The 16,976-nt window shown below is 39.3% G+C and overlaps 1 pseudogene; it reads right to left on the bottom strand.

The window, feature by feature from the left end:
• Positions 1-6,583: 6,583 nt before the first annotated feature.
• LOC102961420 lies at positions 6,584-6,992 on the bottom strand (annotated as a pseudogene).
• Between the last annotated feature and the right edge of the window lie 9,984 nt (positions 6,993-16,976).

The following is a 16,976-nucleotide window of genomic DNA, read 5'->3' as shown; positions in this document are numbered from 1 at the left end:
AAAACAGAGTACAAAAGATCAATTTTTTTTGAGACACAGCATTTCTTAAAACCTTTATTTCATTTTTAATATTATATATGGTTGGTAGTGTGTTTGGAGGTAGACTACTACATTAGATAATCATACACATTAAAATTTTGAAATTCATCATTCTGCTGTTTTCTAGCATTCTATGTTGCTTATAGAAAGAAAAGAAATTTTTATTCCTGTTTTGTGTATACCCTCCTTTGACTCTGGAGGGTCTCCTCTTTATTCCTCCCTTTTTTCAAGTATAGCTTTTTCAAATATAGGCAGTTGATGGTAGATCTTTTTAAAATCGAGACTTATATCCATCAGAGGTGGGAACTTCCTGGTTTTCTCTACGGAACTCCTGTTAGGCAGATGTTGGGCCTCTTTGCTTAATTATTTTCCTTTCATGTTTTCCCTCCTATTGGTTATCTCTTTGTATTTTTGATCTTCCAACTCTTTTGTTGGATTTTTATTCAGGCGGTTATCTTTTTATGCTCTAATATCTATTTCTTGTTCCATGAATGTTCCTTTTTATGCATTTTGGTTTTGTTCCATGGGTTCAATACTTCTCTTATCTCTCCAAGGATATTAATTACAGTGTTTTTTTTGCTCCCTGAATTTGTTTTGATTCTTTTCTCATTTTAATTTTAGAAGCTTTCAGTTCTTTGGTTTTGTTTCTAATTAAGATCAAGGCCCTAAGAATTGCATAGGAAATTCTGTGGGCGTGGGCTGTGTTTCTGTGCTGCTGAAGCTCCTGTATTTACCATGACTGACCAGCCAGCTTCTGTGTTGTAAAAACCCCAAATGTCTGTATTCCTGCTGGGATTTTCTGTGAAGCAGTAGAGTACAGCATGTTTTCTCTTATACCTACCTAAGGGGAATTAACATGGCTGCCAGCTTTCTGGCATTTGGTGAAAAGGAAAGGCTCAGGTCCACAGTTGAGTAACCAAACGTTAGCTTAATACCACTTTTCCCCCCAATATGGTACCTTGCTGTCTCCTGTGCCCGTGCCTGCAATTGTGTTAGAAGTGGGATTCTTATCTGAACTCAGAGTGAGTGGGGAGCAGGGATCTGGGGCTAATTGCTCCCTAAGTGTTTTTTTTTTTCAAATACTGTCCTTTATAGCTTCAAATTCCAATTATAGCTTCTTGATAATTCCAATTCCCAAGCCTTTCTGGGGTTGTTAGGGTGCAATGTATTAGTAAATCCATGTGTAAGATTTTATTCCTTCCACTCCTCTAATATAATTCTCTCTGAACTTTAGTCTTCAAGCATTATAGCTTGGGGTAATAGATACCTGCTGGTGTTTTAAAAAGATATTCAATTTGTTTGCTTTAATCGATTTGTTTTTGTTCTGTCTTCATGGATTTTAAGGGGTTGGATTTTGAGAGGAGAGGGGATGGAAATGTCTTGATTTCCCCAATTGGAAATCACAAATCTGGTAATCAAATTTTGAGGGATGTATTCTATTATAAAATGGTCAAATGTATTTTTAATGTTTATTTATTATGAGAGAGAGACACACAGAGCATGAGAGGGGGGAGGTGCAGAGGCAGAGAGAAAGAGAGAGAGAGAGAGAGAGAGAGAGAGAGAATCCCAAGCAGGCTGCGGGCTCAGTGCAGAGTCCTACTGAGGGCTCAAACCCATGGATTGTGAGATCAGAACCTGAGCCGAAACCAAGAGTCAGACGTTTAATCAACTGGACCACCCAGAAGCCCCAAAATGTATTTTTAAGCAGAATCACTATAACTTCAGGCGATTGAGCTTCCGACTTCGGCTCAGGTCATTATCTCAAGAGAGTTCGAGCCCTGTGTGGGGCTCTGTGCTGACAGCTCAGAGCCTGGAGCCTGCTTCTTCAGATTGCGTCTCCCTCTGTCTCTGTCCCTCCCCTGCTGGCTCTCTCTCTCTCTCTCTCTCTCTCTCTCAAAATAAATACATATTAAAAAAAATTACACAGAATAAATATTAGTTGGTGCTTGGGAAAATTATCATAAAGTGAATTGGAGTATTTCTATTTGTTGCTGAAAGCAAACGTGTCCCATTAGGAAAGTTAAGAAAAAAACTAAGGTCTAAACATTTCTGGTGGGTATTGAGTCAGTTTAGAGAAAATTAAGTCATCTTTCTGGTTAACATTATCACATTATCTTACACTAACGCCAAGTTCCCCATGTAAGTAAGTGCCTCCTAAAACAAACAGAATGCTTACATGGGGCAGGTAGACAACTCTCACCCCTGGAGAATTCTGGTAGTACACAGAAAGATTTTTTTTTTTTATTCTTCATACAGACTACTGGTATCTATTATAACAATAGATTTTACAATTATTTGGGTGAGAAAGTGACCAACATGTATTCAGTGCCTACTGTGTACCATATAGTAGTGTGTCTTATGAGTTATTATTATTATTGCATCATTCTTTGTCACATATTTGTTATAATTCAAATTTACGTATTTTGAGCGAGCTTTCAGGGAAGCACCAGGTTTCTGGATGAAATTAAAGAGATTCCAATTATTTACTTGACTTATATCTGGAAAGTGTCACATGTGGCTGGCTACGTTCATTTTATGATTTCTATAGTTTTTATTTTAATTAATGACTTTTTCTGGATTTGTTCATAATTCTGTGCATAAATCTTTTGTTTGCCCGTATCATACATTAACTGCATGTCCAACACTGTGCAAAATCCCCATCGCTTATTTTTCTACCAAAAAAAAAAAAAAAAAAGGAATTTTTGTATCTGAAGAGGTCTGCTAAGAAAGAGCTGGTCGGAGTTCAAAACTAAGGACAAGCCCTAACTCAAGTTTGATAAAAAGCCAAAAAAAACCCCACACATTTAAATTTTTATTTTATTTTATTATTTTTTTTTAATCAGATCTTTTATTTATTTATTTTTTTAATGTTTACTTATTTTTGAGAGATAGAGTGTGAGTGGGGGAGGGGCAGAGAGAGAGGGAGACACAGAATCTGAAGATGCTCCAGGCTCTGAGCTGTCAGCACAGAGCCCGATGCGGGGCTCGAGCCTACAAACTGTGAGATCCTGTCCTGAGCCCAGGTAGGACACTCAACCGACTGAGCCACCCAGGTGCCCCCCCAAAACACACATTTTAAAAAACTGTAACATGAAAATACGCACATACACGCTTACAACAAGGATATATGTCTCTAACCACACATTCTCAGACTTCCTGAACAGAGCTGCAGCCAAAAGGATGAGTTCTTCTGAGGCTGGATGCTGCTGTGCCTTTTGCACCTGCTCCTGAGGTGAGCCATACTGGCAAGAAGAGAAGGCAGGACTGATTCCAAAGTGTTAGTCCTTAGCCAATCACCAAAGTCACAAACCCTCAGGGTGAGCTGGAACCACAGACGCACGTTAGATGTTCATCCCTGCGTTAAAAAAAGAGATTTTGTGAAAATAGCGGCTGGTCCTGTGCCCAGAGAGCATGGAGAGCAAGAATGATAAGTTATCCATTTCTAGAAACTTTATAAATATAGGACTTGCTTACCACACACGGCTGACCTTGAATTCCCTTCTTATGAGTATGTTTGTAATTCTGAAAGCAGCCTCAGAAGGCTGGAGACCTACTCACAAGGTGGCTATTAATAAACAGTGCTCTAAAAGTTACAGTCGTCTAAAGTGTGCAGAGAGGCGTTTCGCGTCAATATTGTTATGAAAGGCTGAAGAGATCAGGTGATTAGCATCCACAGCTTTGTCTGAACACTGTGGAGTGTGTGTATGTGTCCCTGTGAGCGCACATAGGTACACATGTGCAACCCACGCGCACATACTTAGAAGGTACTCGCTTCTTTGTGCATTTCGTGGTAAATAACGCTTACTTAAGAACATGGTACTAGTTAAGCCGATACAGCAATGACTTCGTTTCTAAAATCATTCTAATTTTCCTATATTTTCAGCAATGTCAATGATGATAATAAAATAATGTTAGACCGATGTATTTTTGTTTATGATGTTAACAAGGATAAGACTGGTTGTCTCGTGGGGGAAAAGCATTCAGATTGCCTTCTTGGACAGAGTTTATCTCAAAATGCAGGAAATGTAATATAAACTCAGCTTACTTCTTGAAGAAAGCTGGTCAATAACATCTTCATACACAGAGAGTGGTTTTTCAATATTTAAAAAGCAGTTGCCTGGATCTCACATATTTCATAATCAAACAGAGACAGACAACCAAACACTTGGATATAAAGCAAACATTAGCAGTAGGGATAAATTGATGAGTTTTGTTTTTCATGCCTGGATTTATAACGTTGCTTTCGTTTCTTTTATCTTCATTTTCCCCCTTCTTTCTCCTGCCACCATCTCCTCTCAGTCATATTATATAATAAATTGTAACATGAAGAGCATCTTCAAGAAATTATATCCTATGGCCTTTCTTAAGGTAATCCAAACTTTTACTTGGCCAAAAAAGAATTGTATGCTAAATTTATGTATGTTCCCAGAGACAGGGAGAAACTATTTTTTCTCTGTCCCCTTCATGAGACATTTAAACAAGTGGGTAACAGGTGCTACATGCCAGGAACACACTGTACTCTGAATATTTTTGTAAGAAGCTGTTCACTCTGGGGAAAGCATTTCATTTCTCAGTCCCAGTGAATGCCACCTGTGCTTGGTCAGTCACTGGCAGGATGGATACCCTCTTGGTGATGAAAAGGGATTTTATTGGACTGCGGCTAGAATTGTTTTTCCAAATACTTGGGGAAAGAGCTGATAAATTACTTTGCACCTACCATTTTGGACAATCACTGCATGTCTTTTGGGACAAGATATTACACACACACTTTGAATGGAAGGAATAAAGCAAGTTTGAGCAAGGTACTAAGCTAGTGTCTTATTCTCATCTGGGAAAAAAAAATCTCTCTGCTTTTATTAATATGAAATATAAAACTTGGTTGTGCCAAGATGATGATACTCGTGTAGGGAAAGAGAATAAAATTTGAGATAGAAAGAAGGAAATATTTTTAGTAGGGCCGAGGGGCCAACCTACATGTTTCTTGCATTAACCTCAGAATTAGCAGCTACATCTCATGCACTTGTCCTAATAAAGGCAATTTACACAGCGCTATGGATAAGAAAAGATTCCCAGAGACAATATTTGTAAGCTATAAATTACTAATACATATGTACTTATGATGAATAAATTATTTTGCAATATGATGAGCATGATCCTGCTTTAAAAGGAAAAAATAAAATTCAGGTTTCTAAAGGAGGATTAACTCCATCCGCCCCTTAGGATATATAATTTTTCTTAAGTCATTTTCATTGCCTAGAGTTTTATGTATGCTAATGGTTGGAACTAATGTGCTTGTCCATAGACAGCATCATCCTAACTCCCCCAGGCAGAGCTGGACTATGATTTAAGCCAGTGCTTGATGAATTTCCTAAGTATGGCGAAGCGCTTCCTCTGCTCCACCCCCCCTCCCCGGGGGTGGGGGGTGTGAAGCGCTCTCCAGCTCCAAAAGTGTAATGCTGGGTTTATCAATTTAGAGATCAAATTCTTTTGCAAGAATAACGCCATTGAGCTCCATCTGTGATTTAGTGCTCTTTATGTTTACATGCTAGCTTTTTAAAAAATGTTTATTTACTTATTTTGAGAGAGAGAGTGTGTGTGTGCATGCATGTGCGAGGGAGGGGCAGAGAGAGAGGTGGGGGGAGAGAGAGAATCCCAACCAGGCTCCGTGGTGTCAGTGCAGAGCCCAACTTGGGGAACCCGAGCCAAAATCAAGTACCGGATGCTTAACCGACTGAGCCACCCAGGCGCCCCTACATGTTAGCTTTTAATCATTCCAGGTGACTACCTCATAGATTTTGAATTGAAAGTTATTGGGAAAAACTAGATGGTATGGGGGAGTTTGTTTTACTGATAACAGGCTGAGACGATACCAGCAGTTGCTGAGATCTAAAATCAGAACACTCTAGGCCTGACCCTGATACCATTTCAGTTTATATTTTAAAATATGTATTTCCAGTAGTCTAGAGGAAATTTCTACTTAAATATGTGACCATATCTACTCCCTGTCTACTTAGACCTGTTTTTCTTGCTTATCTATTCCATTTTGTCAGGAATATTATTATCCTTCTGGTTTCCAGGGCAAGAGGCCAAGAATATGGGTATCATCTTTGCTGCTTTTCTATGTTGCACCTTCCATTAAGCCTCATATTCTCATCTTTTTCAAAGATGATCTTGGATGTGCTCCCCCGTGTGCATGCAGTTAGCTTATAAGCTCCACCGAGCTTTCAAAGCCCACCAGCTGTCCGCCTCCAATCCCCAGCATGTACTCTCTGCCTTCACGGGGCCTCTTTTCACTGCACTTACACTTTGTGAAGGCTTATCCTGCCTCTGGAGCTTTCTTTATACTATTCTTCTTCCCTCAAATGTCCTTCTGCTTCCCAAATCTGACAATTTCCTTTTTCCTTTTTTTTTTCTTTTCTTTTCTTTTCTTTTTCTCTCTCTCTCTTTTTTTTAAAGAAACGTTGTGTTTAATGGTAGAACTTAGCACACTCCCACAGCAGGCATGGGCCTGAAGCAGGAATGGGTCGGTGACCCCCATGGAGTCTTACATGGCAAAGAGGATGAGGAAGTCGACCACCAAACAGAAGACTCGCAGGGCTTCAGACAGGGAAAAGCCCAGAATGGCATAGGAATAGAGCTTCTGCTTAAGAGATGGGTTCTGGGCATAACCAATGACCAAGCTGCCAAATACCGTTCCATGCCAGCCCCTGAACCAGCCACCCCGACTGTGAGTCCCAGCACCAATAAACTTGGCTACTTTGCCAATGTCCCTCCCAGGAGACGACCCTGGTCTGGTGCTCCCACAGGGCCACCCGGAGTGGGAAGCTTCTGTAGGGTGGCTGTCAGATGGGATCTCTGGCCTCCTCAAGAAGGAGGCAGACATAAGTCTGATTAGATCCCTGGTATGACAGCGGATCAGAAAGGAGGGATGAGACGTGCCCCGTGGTCTGCATTTTCTCAGTCTGCACTCTCACTGCCCCGCTGCCCTTGCTTGGGCCATCATGCTTGCCCGGCTCAGGGTGACTCTGACAATTTCCTTTTGATATCATTTCCTTTTCAACTCAACCTAAACATTGTGGTTTAATCACTGAAATGCACTTTTACTAGTACCCTCAATTCCTTTCCTATTTTGTCCCTTTCGAGGCAGGACCCAGCCCAGCCAATATACAACCAAAGATGAATCTACCTTCTTTTTATTTATAACCATTTTTTTTTGTCTTTACTAGTTAGTTGTCTTTGGTGTGAACATTAAAATTCTACAATGGGGCTGGAGGGTACTATCACACCTTTATTCTAATCCAGTGGGCCCTCCGTAGCACTAGGTAATTCTTTCTCTTGTATCTGATTATGGCTCCTTTATATATCTGGTTGTTGCTGTTCAGAATTTATATATCCCTCTTCATAGCACTCATTCAATTTGCATCTTTCTAACCCCTAGCAGTCGACTCTGCCTGACTCTTCAAACGAAAGAGCGGCTGTTAGCTCACATAAAATCCATCCTTCCCCATCTTCCCTTCTGTCTCAAAACAAGGCAATCCCTTTACCTTCTCTCCATGGTATCCTTCCCCAGACTCCAGCATCTCGGTCATCTTTTTGGAGACATTCTATATTTCTTTTCTTTTTTCCCTTGACTCCTTCTTCCAGAGTATATTGATGTGTTCAAGTTTCCCTCACTTTCAGAATATTGTATCTTAATGCCTCCAATCTGTCATCCTCTCTCATTACCCTATGGAGATTGTTTTCCCTCTAGCCACAAATGACATTCCAATGGCCAAATCACATTTTGTTCTCACATTGCTGGGTTTTTTCTATACACGTTGATGCTTGAGGGGTGCCTGGGTGGCTCAGTCGGTTAGTTGTCCGACTTCCGCTCAGGTCATGATCTCCTGGTTTGTGGGTTCAAGCCCTACACAGGGCTCTGTACTGACAGCTCAGACCCTGGAGCCCGCTTTGAATTCTGAGTCTCCCTCTCTCTCTGTCCCTCTCCCATTCACTTTGTCTCTCCCTCTCTCTCTCTCTCTCTTTCTCTCTCTCTCTCTAAAATAAATAAACATTGGGGAGCCTGGGTGGCACAGTGGTTAAGCATCGGACTCTTGATCTTGGCTCAGGTCATGATCTCACAGTTCATGAGTTTGAGCACAATATTCAGCTTTGCACTGATGGTGTAGAGCCAGCTTGGGATTCTATCTCTCTTTCTCTCTGCTCCTTCCCCGCTCGTGTGCTCTCGTTCTCTCTCTCTCACTCTCTCTCTCTCAAAATAAATAAATAAACTTAAAAAAACTTTAAATAAATAAATAAATAAATAAATAAACAAACATTAAACATTTTTAAAATAATAAATAAAAAAGAAGTTGATGCTTGATATCATTTCTCCCATGGATTCTAGGTGCTAATGTCTCTTGGTTTCTATCTACGTACTGTCCTTCTTCCTTTCCTTTAGCCCACCCATTGCATTATAGGGTTGGTTTCCTTAGTATGTAAGGAGCATCATTTGTTTTCTTTAGAGTCCCATGTGTATCCCAACTTTTATATTCCAAACTATTTCCATATGCAGCTGATGGCATAATCTGTATATCCAGGCCTCTCCCCATTTCATTCTCTTCAGTTTATTAGAATTTTGTCTTTAAAAAATGGGTGGGGGGGCACCTGGGTGGCTCAGTCAGTTAAGCATTAGCTCTCGATTTCGACTCAGGTCGTGATCTTATGGTCAATGAGTTCGAGCTTGTGTCAGTCTCTGTGCTGACAGAGTGGAGCCTGCTTGGGATTCTCTCTCCCTCTCTCTCTGACCCCCACCTGATTTCTCACTTTCTCAAAATAAAATAAACATTAATATTTTTTTTTTTGCCTCATATCATTACCTCATTTAAATATCTCTAGTGTCTACAGGATAAATGCCAAACTCTTTAGTGGAGCGTGAAGCTTATCCATATATGGTCTCTGATATTCTATTCACAGCTGTGTATACTATTCTCCAGCCATACTGGAGTTCTTACCGTAAGCTTTCCTTCTATTGTATTTGTGTATTAGCTTCTTCCGTTCTCCTTAGCTCAAACTCTGAAAAAAGCTTCATTACCATGCATAAGACTGCATAATCCAGATATTGAGAAATACTAATACTTGACTTTTCTGAGATTATTTTGTGAGTACCCTGGGGCATGGCCACACCCTGAGAGAATCAGCTTTTTTTTTTTCCCTCCTGAAAAAAATAAAAGTGATCATCAAACATCCTGAAAACTTCCATATGGAGTAAGCAATAAGATGTCTCATCTTTGAACTAAGGGTTGCAGAAAAGTTTTACATTCTCAGGCCTGGTGACTTCCAGGAATGGGATTGACCTGGCATCCTAGGTTGTGTTTCCACATACAAATTCTGATGTGAGAACATTTGGATGAAAGTGGTTTATTGAGGAGAAACTGGAAAGGACACAGGAAAAGCAGGATATGTGAGCAGAGAAAGCTGAGCAAGGGCATGATTTCACATGAAGCTCCAGCCTGGGCTTGATCCTGTGGGTAAAATCCACCTCAGATATTGCCCTTCCTGGAGGCAGTTTTGTCTACTTGCAGGAGCAGCCAGTCATTGACTACCTGCTGGATGAAGGTGGCAGGAGTGAGGACTCATAAACTCCAGATACTTCCAGCTCTACTCCAGTAGCCAAAGAACAATTGTCTGAGAAAGCTGCAGGTGCAGGTAGTTAGAGGTGGAACACAGAGCTGTGAATGCAGATATAGAACTGGCAACAGAGACATGGAGGAACACCAGTAATCTCCACCACACCTGGTTATGGAGAAGCAGAAAAGGAGCTAATAATTACCAAGCTTGTCCTTTCCACTGCCAGCAGAAGTGGGAGCGGAACAGGGAAGTAACAGCTTTGGGAACAAATGGTTCCTGGATTCAGTTCCAATGTGTGAAAGGAGGTGTGTGTGTGTGTGTGTGTGTGTGTGTGTGTGTGTTGGGGAGTGGGGATTTCCCACACACAAAACACCACACAGTTCTCGGACACTAGAAAGGATGTCCAAGAATTCAGCTCAATTCTATGTACTCAGAGACAGCATCAGATTCCACAGGTTAAATGTTCAGCCTTACAAGTCTGCCTCTTCTCCCCGCATCACATGCCAGTCATAAGCCCCAGGCTGTTGCCTGTGCTTCTAACTGGCTACAGATTGGATGTTCTAATGACCTCTTCCTTGGGTTCCATTAATTTGATAGAGTGGTTTCCAGAACTCAGGGAAACATATTTACCAGTTTATTAAGGGTATGATGGAGAATACAAATCAACAGCCAGATGAAGAAATATATAGGGTGAGATCCTGAACAAAGGGACTTCTGTCTTTTGGAGCTTGGGGCCCCCAAGAGTAGAAGCTTTCTGGAAAAAAAAGACCCAAACCCTGTCCTGTTGGGTTTTTATGGAGGCTTCATAACATTCATGATTGACTAAGTCATTGGTCATTGACTGATTCATCCTATGGCTCTTCTTTCCTCCATGGGAGCTGGGCAGTGGAAGGGAGACCAAAAGTTCCAGCCCTCTAATCACATGCTTGGCCCTCCTCACAACTAGCTCACATAGCTCACACCCTTGGTGATGGTGGTGGCGGGTGGGGGGGGGGTGTCCAAAAGTCATCTTCATTAATAACAAGACTCCCATTTCACCTTTATGGCTCTGAAGTGTTTTACTAACTGTAGATGAAGACTAAATATATCTTAGAAATATATATTTCATCAAATGCATGTTTTGTAGAAATCATTACATTACAAACCATCTTCTGGAAAATAGTAAACTCTCCTGACCTCACATGGCCATGTCTAGTGCCACTAGCAAGTGAGGGATGTACCAGGACCTGGACCCCTGAGTCCCAAATAGAGGAAGTGTCGGTGGTCCCTGGCAGGCCAGTGTGCCCAACAGAACAGAGACTTTCTGAAGGTCATTAGCAGCAGAGCAAAAGCACTGGGACAAAACGAGCAGGCCTGAGAGGAATGCCCAGGCAGAGTCATTTCAAAATGCACGCAGCACATATCATGGGAAACTCAGAAATACTAAGCTGTGGGAAAGACACTGAGAGAGATCAGTCAGCAGAATCTCTAAGACCAGTAAAAGTTTAGACTACTTTCCCTTAAAGTCCTGGTGACAGATGAGGATCACTTGGCTCTAAACCTCCAACAGCTGCGTGCAGTTAATCCACCAATGAGCCAGGAGATGGAGCAGTAATAGCTCATCTTCTCTTTGGGCTTCAAGACCCAGGAACAGTGTCCCAATTTGGACGAACTCTTTCCTAATTTACCCTAGACTCAGTTTCTTCCTCCTCCTAGTGTAAAGAACACTCAGCTACTTTCATCACAGAATTGGCTGCACCCTACCGTGGTGGTCTGTGTCTGTCTGACCCAATTACCTCCTTCAGGAAAGGACCTATTACTCATTTCTGGTCCTCAGTATTTAGCATAATATATGGCAAATATTACAGTCCTAATAAATGTTAGTTCAGTGTATAAAGTATCTAGGCCCATGTTTTTCAGCCTTTTGGGTGGCAAAAAAAAAAAAAATTGTCCAAGGGCCTGATGCAAGCTATGAAACTTCTTCTCATAAATGTGCCCCAAAACACAGAATCTTGTATACACTAACCTAGAAGAAATGTTTCAAAACAGAAAAGAAAAATCCACATTGTTACTAGAACGCATGTCCTTCAAACCCAAGACTGACAGTAGAGATTCTCCAAAATGTTTGAAATCCTGGTATGTTCTAACTCTTACAGTAAACCAATAAAAAACTTAAAATCAGTGTAAGCATTAAGAATTTAGGAGCTCGCTCCCAAATTACATGCATCAGCTACTCTGGAGGAAGTTCATAGAGATTGCAATTAGTGTGAAGTGAAGCATTGATGGGAGCCGAGCAAGAAAACAGAAGAGAAGGAAATGAACAGACCTTTTAATGAACAGAGAAAAAGGGCATAACAGGCACACTTGGCCCTGAAAATGAATGGAGGGTAGACAGGATTTTCCCTCAGTCTCATGTCGCACTCTAGGTCACCTCATTTGACTACTGAATGAGTCAAGTCTAAGATACCTTAGCAGATGTAGGCAAAGCCTCCTTCTTTATAGATTCGACCTTTTTCAAGTGCCCCTGGGAGCCCCCTATTCCCATTTTATTGCTCTGGTCTCAAAATGTTTTTACTTTCTAGATGTTGGCTGCAGAGCCAATGAGACTGGCATCATTTATCTAAGTAAAGGAAATAACTTCCAATGTTCATGTTCAATGTGTGAACACTGACGATTTTTGAGATTTGGGGTCATTGGGTGCTCTGTTGTATTTCTACCTTTGATTAAAGTGTAATGGGATATTTTGCATAAATTAAGTTCCAGTGAGTAATTATCAGCTAGCTGTTGGTTGACTGAAAACAGATTTAATGAAAGAGGTATCCATTTACACACTTGATTTCTAATTTTGAGACATCTTAAATTTTATTATCTCTTTTACTTTTCTGAACAGATCATGCTGCAGTTTCATACTGCAATCTGAGATTTCACCCTGCAGCCAAATGGGCCCTCAGCTAAATGCTTGAAGGGGAATTGATCAGGCAGCTTCCAGGTAGAAGCAAATTTCAGTAAACAATTATTGAAAGGTAAGTTGAAAATATAATATAACAAATAGTAAGCACGCCTCTACTGGCCAAAAAACTCACTCCTGTTTCACCATGGCCCTAACATTTCTAAATGTATGGAAAGAGCTGGAAGTAAAAAATATTCAGATGGAAAATAATAATATGTTTGGAAGTTTCTTTAAAGTTATCCACAAGGATGAATTGAATCAAGATCCATTTCTTACCATCAATTGTGGTTTAATTGTGGTTAATGTTGTGCTTTTTTCATACATCTTTGAAGTATATTAAGAGTTTGTAATTTCTGACTATTTATTATAAATTAGCATCGTTCCTTGGTTCAAAGACTCAGATGTTTCTGAAATTGGGATGCACTTTACAATCTATATGGACATATAAAGGTAAAAGTTGTCATTAAGTTGATGGCGTGTTTTTCAATCGGTGAAATCTGAGCATGGAGGAGGGGTGGTAAAATAAGACTGTTTAGTCTTCCAAAAACATTTCTCAGAGATGGGTACTTTTAATTGTTGGTTTACAGCTTCTACATTCTCAGTCCACTTTCCCCTTTCATCTCCCATCAGAACTAATCTGTTCAGGGAACAGTTAGGCCAGGCTTTCTGAGAATGCGGTAAGAATGAGATATATCTGGCTTTCTAACCCTGTAAGAAATACCATGCATAATCAATGAATCAATGCCAGGAGATGTCTCTTTGTTACTGATTTACAAACCAGCGTTAGGAAATCACCTTCACACCTGGAAATGTCACCAAATGGAGTCGGACTGAAGCCTCCAAATAAACCTTAAAACTTTCGAACAAGATCAAGACCAGAGAGCTTCATTTTAGCACCTGGTCATACTTTTTCCCCAAACACAAATCCATTTGTGTTAGAACTGGCCAAAGGGTTTGTCTCATTAAACTGTATTCAAATGAAAGTATTTTATCAGTGATGAAAAATAAAATGTTATGTCAAAGTTACTTAAAAGGTGATGGGTTGAATGAAAGTCATTTCATGAAACAATGTGAAAAATGGAAAAGCTCTCTTTGATCATAGTTCATAATTGAAGGTTATTTCCATTTCCTAGGTAGTTATTTTGGCAATTAAATCAACTCAAAAGTTTTATCTCTAAAAAAATTAATTGTATGTTGAAAAAGTGAATTGGGATAATGTACTCTGTAAAGGTTAAAAGAGGTTATTCCAAATGTTATTTCAGTAACATTAGATTTGTTATATGCAGAAAAGTTTAAGATATTAAAAAAGTATAAGATGCTAAAAATGTTCTCTGTATGGAAAAATATTCTTTAGTTTTGATAGTAACAATTGTACTGAGTGCATAAATTTATTACTCAAAACTGCTAATTTAAATTGGTGTTTCTGAGGGTGATACCAGTCTATGCTGCTATGTAACATGTTATTTATAAATCTCAGGATTTGTGATATTGATACTGATATTTCATTTTTAATATCTTTATTGAAGTATAACTGACATACAATAAATTGCATATATTTAAAATACACAATTTAATAAACCGTGCCACAACTTGATGATGTTCTGTTCATTTCTTCCCAGTCTTTTTTTCACTCTCTGTCTCATTTGGAATAGTTACTATTGCTATGTCTCCAGGTTCAGTAGTCTTTTCTTCCGCAGCATCTAATCTGCAATAAAAGCCACCCAGTGTATTTTTCATCTCACATGTTGTAATTTTCTAGAGAAAATCTCTAGACATTCACTTTGGGTCTTTTTTATATCTTTTATTCCTTCACTTAACATTTAGAAAATGTGAAATACAATCATAGTTGTTTTAATACCCTTGTATGTTAATTCTAATATCTGTATCAGTTCTAGGTCAGTTCAATTGATTGAACTTCAGTATGGACTGTATTTCCTGCTTTTTTTGTGTGCTAATCATCTTTGGTTGCCAAACATTGTGGATTTTACCTTATATGATGGTGGCTATTTTTGCATTCCTATAAATGTTCTTGTGTTTTGTGCTGGGGCATGGTTAAGTTACTTGGAAATGGCTTGACTTTTTCAGATCTTGCTTTTAAGAATTGTTAGGTGGGATCAGAGTAATGTTTACTGGGACTAATTATTCACCACTGAGGATAGATCCTTTTGAGTTTTCAACCCAATTCCCTGTGAATTCTGAGGTTTCCCAGTATGGCTGATGAGAACATGTGCCATTGCAGACCCTATGTGAGCACCAGACACCATTCTAATCTTTTCACATGATTCTTTCCCAGCTTCAGGTAGCTTTCTTGTTTGCCTGTGCTGATCGATGCTATGTTCAATGCTACTTGAGAGCAACCCTCTGCAGACTTCTGGGTTTTTTTTCTTAATGCATCTCTATCCTCTCCAGTCCTGTGTCTCGAGAACTCAGGCTTCCTTGGTCTCCCCAGACTCTGCTCTATCCCTCTGCCAGGATCTTCTTGGGCCCCTTCCCCTATCCTGCAGACTGTAAGCTGGGGCTATTGTGGGGTTCATCTCTCTAGGACCACTTCTTTTGTTGCCTGATGTCCAGGGTCTTAGAAGCCATTGTTTCAAATATTTTTGAATATTCTTCTCCCCCTGCTCCTCCTCCTTCCCTCCTCCTCCTCCTACTTCTTCTTCTTCTTCTTCTTCTTCTTCTTCTTCTTCTTCTTCTTCTTCCTTCTATTATTACTTCAGTTATTTTAAGCGGGAAAGTGAATTTAGATCTTGTTACTTTATCTTAGCCAGAGGTAGAAATCTACATGTCCATATCACACACACTCACACCCCCCCCCACACACACACATACACATATACACATATATGTATATATATATATGAATTCACATATATAGATGAATGACTATCTTATGTATTGATCCAAGCAAATATCAACTGTCTGGAATTTTTACAGAAAAGTATTAATACCGACTTTCCAATCCTGTAGGAAATATTTATGTATTATCTGGCCTTGATATTGTCCAAAAGTTTTGTTTGAATGTTTCAGTATGACTCCATGTGGCAACATTGCAAAGTATGAAGGTGGTTTACTATATTATGATATATAAATCACTGCTTTTTCTCTATTCCAAGCCCCTATCCCATTATGATGGTATAAAAATTGGTATATTATTTTGATGAGAAGAACTTTAGTGATTTTGAAAGTTTTTCAGAGTTTCTTTTCTATTTTCTCAATCATGTTTTTGCTCAATTCTCTTTTCAAAGGTACTGAATCTCCTTCATAATAACCTGTTATAGCTATACAGAAGAATTTGTTAAACCTTGCCCATTTTAGGACATGGTTTCATGGGTCATCAATAGACTTTTACTAAGAATATATGGACTACTGAAAGGAAAAAAAGTTATTGAAAATAAATTGGAAAATATTTCAGTTATTTTAGAAATGGGCTCTTTATGTAAATCATTTCCCTGTGCCATATACAAAAGATATCTTTAGCAAGGTCCTTGTTCTTGAGAATCACTGTTAAAAGATACAAAAAGTATTCTTTCTCAGGAGTGGTTAAGTGTGGCTTCCAGGGTTTGATAATAAAAGCAGGACTATTCATGCATAATAGGATCAGATTTTTTTTTAAGCATGCTTTCCTTTGCTATTCTGGACAGGTGTTTCCATAGTGCAATTTAAACTACAAAAATGGCTCATAATTGCCAACACCTAATTTAACATTCTGAAGCTAATCATAAAACAACCTCCCCTTTCACAGGAAAGACAAAGTCTCAGCTGGGCTTTAAATCCTGATTATATGACAAGGTTCCAATTGAAATTTTAGCTATCAACCAAGTGACCTTCAATGACCACAAGCTGGGAAGCTTGGTAACTAATCTAAACACATCTCTAGGCAAACCCCCCACCTCAGCGTTAGTTTCCAGACTCTTGCATTATTCACCTCATGAAAAAAGCAGAATATGAAAAGCAAATGATTGTAGCAACCTTCAACCCTCAATTCTTGAAAGGCCAACCGCAAGCTGTGAAAATATTCCCATAACCCTATTTCCTGTGTGGGAGCTTAGGACACTGATAAAATGTTTATATTGTCAGCCCACGTGTAGCAGTCAGTAATTTCTTCTGCTTTTAAGAAAGTGTTATTTGAAGAGACAGTATTGCTCATATTAAAATAAAAGAAATCCTGCTTTAATACTACTTTCAGATCATAATAAAGTCATACTTAATTTTTTACTTCCCATAATCCTTTTCAGCAAATTTCAGTTTGAGAGAAGCTTAACTATTAATCATTTTATGTAAACTTTTCCTTCTCTTCATAACGAAATTCTCCCATAACAAGATTGTATGTTTATAAGACTTCTTCTTTTCCAACTACACTAAGAAAAAAAAAAATCCTGGCATAGTGGCCTATGACAAG

This window comes from Panthera tigris, chromosome C2 (genome assembly GCF_018350195.1).
Source record: "Panthera tigris isolate Pti1 chromosome C2, P.tigris_Pti1_mat1.1, whole genome shotgun sequence".
NCBI classification, from domain to species: domain Eukaryota; kingdom Metazoa; phylum Chordata; class Mammalia; order Carnivora; family Felidae; genus Panthera; species Panthera tigris.
Note: the sequence above shows the minus strand (reverse complement) of the source record. Positions and strands in the feature narration are given on the sequence as shown.